Here is a 6200-nt window from a genome sequence, read left to right on the forward strand (position 1 = left end):
AATTTTATGTTGGTATCGTTTGTGGTAAAAAGATACGTCTTGGACTCGATGTGATTTTTATCGGCGTGTATTTTCAAAAGAATATTTCTGAATATGATATGACCGCGAGATATGCTAGTGTTACTATGATATTTTGTCCGTGTTTTCAGTGTTACACCGTTTCTTTGAACACGTATGAAGAAATACGGGAAAAAACGAAAGTCTGCTTTAAGTGTATATAATTTTGGTTTAGTATCACAAACATTTCACGTTTTATGACAGTCAAGCCTGAGTTACGGCGAGTGTTTATAGATCTGGGTCTGGGGAAAGATTAAAGCACTCTTCAAGTGAGGATGGTTTAGAAACGACAACTTGTTTAAAAGTGGTTATTTTTATTGTAGGGCTGATGGTTAATGATTTAAACAAGATTAACAAAAATAGATGTTTGAACGCTAACAATTCGTATCAGTTCACAAAAGATTGTTTGGATTTTTTCCGTTTTTTTTTTTTTTTTCGTTTTTACTTTTCTCTCGGGAATCAATTGAAATGTTTCAAAAATCAAAATAAGGATTTTAATCTTGAAAAAAATATAGCTTGTCAAATTTAGTAATAATATCCTTCCTTGAAGGAAAAACAATCTTTATTTTTAATCAGAGATATTTGACTTGTTTGTTATTTATGTTGTTTGAGGATCTTCCAATCATTTAATGTTGAACATGTGAAAGAGAAAACATTATTTTTCCCCAAATGAATGACTCTGATTTTATAAGCTTTTCCGAAGTTGAGTTCCGAAGTCAATATATATATACGTATATATTTACAGCAATGCATAATGAACGGGGTTTAGAAATACGGTGTTTGTAAATGAAACAAACAAAAAAGTGTAACAATGACAGGTATTTGGTATAATCGGTAATGCCGTGCCTCAAAACAGATAAGGTCAGTCGTAGACAATGTCCACGAATAAAGTCTTCACACTACAGCGTTTTAACCTGTACACTACAGCATGCCGCCCACCCGTTTATTAGACACTTTCAACTGGCTCGACGTACCTACTGCGTCCCATTCGACACTAAGCGACTAACTTGTAACTCAACGTACCATTCTCTTTAAGAATATTGGCCATTACTGACTTTTTCAGTCAAACGGTGTCCTTTTTTGCTATGGTTTTTCAAACAAATGTAAGTGATACTGGACATCATGCGATGATAAAGTTTGTTTTAAGGAAACTTTTCAATGAACCTGCGAATTCATAGGCAGAGTAAAGATGTCTAGCCTCGGTAACACAGCCGTTGTAAGCTGTACACATTGATCACAGAACACGAAGTCCTAAGACTTTGTTCCAGCGTAAGATGAACCGTCAAACGAATAGGTAATCACATATAAAATTTGTTATTGGTATGTGAGAAACGATTTTAGACTAAACATGGACGCATTAAAAAGCCAAACAGGACAGACAGGGTGACGGACGAATTGACGAACAAACAACATTTTCCAGTCAGTATTGACTACAGGAAAAGTAATAAAATAGATTTATTCGATCTAAGGGTTATTTCCCCGGCCTTTTGCTAACTTCTGCATTCGGTTTTATTAACAAGAATCAACTTATAGTTCATCAACTGGTAAAATAAACACTGAGTTGAGGTCGTTATGTTGAAGACGAGCTGGCCCGTTCGTGTGGCCTTTATCCTCCAAAACAGTGCCGTCATCAAGCCCGTTCTGGCCTCTTATCTTAATTCATTTATGAAGTTTATAAACCCCTGTTCCACTTCATCTACGAGATCTGGCGAGATTATCAAAGGACGAGATCTTGATCAACATCAGTTATCGTACAAAACATTATTCATTTAAATATCCGAAACGAAATGTATGTTTTTTTATTTATCTATATCAGCACCGGATAACTGATGTCGTATTCCGTCATTTCGCCAGGGAGATTTTAACAGTAAAACCCGATTTCCTGTCCCGGAAACTCGAGAGCTAGTATTTTTCTTATCAGTTATTTTCGTATTTCTTTTTACTAATCCAAACGGGATGGTTTTCAACCACATACAAAAAATAAACAACAAGTGTACAAAATCGTTTCTAAAATTATCATTAACTCTGTACTTTAAGATATCAAAAACATGTTTGCTTCTTAAATAAACAACTTAACCTATCTCTAATATTGATTAGCTATTTACTTTATCTGATTGCGTTTTGTACACAACTACTGTATCAGTACAAAGGAACAAATAATACGTTTTATAATCGCTGTGCAAATCTGCAACTTAAAAACAGTAATAAAGGGAAAAAATGGCAACTGACGACGAATGATAATTTGCATCGCAAACCTTTCATTTATCATCCCGTTAAATACCAGGTATAATGCTATATGTTGTATTCGGAGGATATTATCAAAATTTGTCAATCAATTCTCCAAAAGTCCATTATATCTCCATCTGTTTGTTTACAGGTATCTGTATTTTATCAGAAAGGAAAAAAACTCACATGTGAATAAATGATAAACAAATGGTATTAACAAAAACAGACAGACGTTTTGAAACTGTATTTTATTACCGTCCAAATCTTTTACAGACTTAATAAGCTGACATGGCCGACATTGCGCAAAATCTGCAGCTTCAGCACGATAATTTTACACGAACAAACCGTTCTTCACTGTACAGCCTTCCGTTGTCAGTTAAATGTTTTTTTTATGTGATAAAACTGCTTGATTCGAAGCAAGTAGCAAAGCGTCAATCTGACACTGATATGTTTACAGATAAATTCGAATGAAAACAGGATTCCGATTCCTACTGGCCTTATTTTACTGATGACCTAATGACCTACGGATCGGACACTGTCCGTAGTATTACCGGCGTCCATATGCACCGATTGAGATTTCGAAAAATGTTTATATTATACATGATATCGATGTTGTATGATACTGGAACATAATATTTCCAGGAAGTTGGAACAATGTAAGAGATCAATTTTATGTGTAGAGTGAAGATATTATGTTTTAAAGAAACAGAGGAGCATTTTCAACAACAGCTTAATGAAAAACACTTTCTTTTGTCAAATAGTTGTTTTATCAAGGATCTCATGAGAAATAATGCTAAACAATTGTGAACAAGCACAAACTGGCTCAGAAATAGAACACGTGAACAATCTTCCGCGCCAAAAATGTGACTTCCATTCCGACTGTACAACAACTGTTAAGAAAATCCTAAACAAAGGGAAGATAACCGTTAGTGATATAAATCCGTATTACATCATAGGCATCGGGTGTTTCTTACTGACGAATATAGATAAAAAGAACGCATTAACACAGACAGAATAAAATTACAAGATCGACGAACACATAATTAAGTCCGCACGCGCTTCCTCAGATAGCAACAACACACACGTGACACATTTCACAGCAGCGGCGTAGTAAAACGGAATACAATATTAGTCTTAGCGAGTGTATTCATCCGCCATTCAAGAAACCTACGCGGCACAGGAAAATGCTCCCGGGCTATATGCATTTATGCTGAATACATGTCATTCACAATTTTTCCTGTTGAAACGACGGTCTTGAGACTTTAAATCGATGTAAGCACAAACTGCAGTCTATAAAACTCAAGCTCACTCCAAATAAATTGAGGCGTTCATTTCGCTCCATTACAGCTATTCATCCCACCGGCATCTCTTACTGCCGTAATGTTCCCTTTATGTTAGAGAGGCGACGTTCTGCCCGGGTGATTTTTAAAGCGGGGATGGGATTATTCTCGGATGAGTGACTTTTGGAAAACACACTTTATTCGTTGTCTAATGAGTCTTCAGAAAGGATAGATGTGAAGAGTTATCGATGAACGGATTTCTTCACATTTATGACATCCGCGCCGGAGTCATGTTTGGGTTTTCACACGACGTTTTAACTGTTTGGGGCATTTTAAATAACTCTTACAATGTGGCCAGCCTGTTTCTGCTTTTCTTTATCATTTACATAACATGATTTTCATATTCATGTTCGTGAAATGATAATTCCTATCATAAATAAAACGCTAGTAAATTGTGGCATTTGTGAGGCTTTTATACTGACCTATTGCTTGCTTCCGGTTACTGATCCAAGTCAACCAGACGCTTCATTTATTCATGCTATTGGACAGAAACATATTCTGAAGTTGTAAATGCCATTGGGACATAAATTGTTTAATTATAGCCTGAAATGTCAACATTGGGTGGTTTTCTTAAGCCGTTCACCATTTTAATCGGTAAGTGACACTTATGACAGAATAGGTGTTGTCGAATTTGTCAGTCTACAAGAATAGTGTAAAACCAATAGAATGAACGAAGAATACATAAAATATGTGCGGTGTATAGTAACGTTTGGCTATTAAAAGGGGGGATAATATTAAAGAGTCGCTCCCACCAGTCAAAAGTTGTATCCTGGAGAGGAATGTAGTGCACATATTTTAATTAATACGTTCTTCTTGTTTACCTATCTATCTGTTTATTTTCTTTTGCAATAATTAATCTTTTGTTTTTTAAGTTTTATTTTTTTTTAACTTTGACTATTTTTCGTTTTGCAAATTTCTATTTATAACTGTCAGTACAGTGTATGTTAACCTATCTAACGTAAAACATCGTTTGCGTTTTAATTGTTTCAAGAGATCATTCGTATCTTGTCCCAACGGGTCGCCGATTTAAACCAATCACACATAGCCACAAAGTGTTAAATATTGCTAGATGTGTCAGGAGTAATACTTGATTTAAAAAAACAGAAAGTGGAAGGAGATCAAGAAGAGGTTTCTTTCACAGGCCCAGAATATTTGGCCCTGTATGATAATGGATTTGGAATAATGACTTTTTTGCTAGATCCTTCAAAAAGTTGAAAAACAACCACAACTGTTATTTCAAACAGCAGCATCAACAATGAATGATGAACTAAGGAAGCTTTATTTGGACCTTTGTATGAATAAATCTCTGCTTTTCATTATTTATCGAACAAGTGACGACTAGTCCAAACCCTACACCAATCAAACAAATATGGCCAAAGATTCATTAATCCACACAAAACTAATCGATTAATTTTAATCGATTTTGTTTGTAGATAAAAACTAAAAATACACGTTCAATGTATTTTTTTCTATCTATATTATTTCTCACGACTGATTTTAAACGATTCTATAGATTATACAGTCATTTCAAGATAACAAAGATAGTTACAAATGATTGAATTAAAGTAACACAAAATTATTGTCCATTTCGTTTTAAAACACAGATCGCCAGAAATCATCGTGATTTTACGGTTTTCCAACTAGCAATTTAAGTCTCACCACGCCCCCTGATATCCCAGGGAATGAGTGAGTGATTACACAAAATTGAAACTCTTTTGTCCCTTTTTACAAACTGAATGTGTAAAATCATTGTATAAATCAAACATTAAATTCTCCTTTTCTGTATTTAAGACGTGAATAATTAGCATTTAAAATTACGGAAAGATCCCCGTTAATGTCAATAAAATACTCGATGTTAAAGCACATCAGTATAACAAGCAAAGTGTTACAGAATGTGTACCTAGAAGCTCCATAGACACGACCGCTAGGGGGCGTGGCAAGTATCTCTCAACTCCAAATGAATCTTTAAAAGTACAATAAACAGGAAAGGTTTTGTTGTCTGGGCTTGTAAACCAGATTTCTATTCAAAGATTTTACACACTAAAGAGAGGAGGATGCACTTTGTTAATATCTTTACTGCCCGTGTTGGCCCGAACTTTAAAGGCTGTTTACATTACATATTACGTTTCGTAATTTTTAAATTATCATTCCTCGTCCATTACCATTCACTAACATGATCGATGACGTGTTGGTAGATATTTTGGAAAATGAGTTTTACTGTATGACATATCAATGTCTTCTGGTGAACGCAATGAGAGTGAAAATATTCAAAAACCTATTTCAGATTTACTTGGATTTAGATTAAGATTTTCTAGATGTATCGAAAAGGATGTTTTTAATTCTTTATCATGTCTATTTTTAACATTTACATTCTAACATATTCTGAAAAACAATCAAAATATATTTGATACACTTTTAAGCATTCCAGTGACAAAATGAGAATTATAAACATCAAATTGAAAACGAAATTACAAAAATTAAACATAATGAACATGCTTGGTTTGGAATACCCAACAGTGCCAATGCATACCTAAATCATTTAATATCTCTCTAAGTATTGAGAGTTCCACAACAGAA

The sequence above is a fragment of the Ylistrum balloti genome, unplaced genomic scaffold, assembly GCF_031769215.1.
Source record: "Ylistrum balloti isolate Yb309-2 unplaced genomic scaffold, AGI_CSIRO_Ybal_v1 Utg370358, whole genome shotgun sequence".
NCBI lineage: Eukaryota > Metazoa > Mollusca > Bivalvia > Pectinida > Pectinidae > Ylistrum > Ylistrum balloti.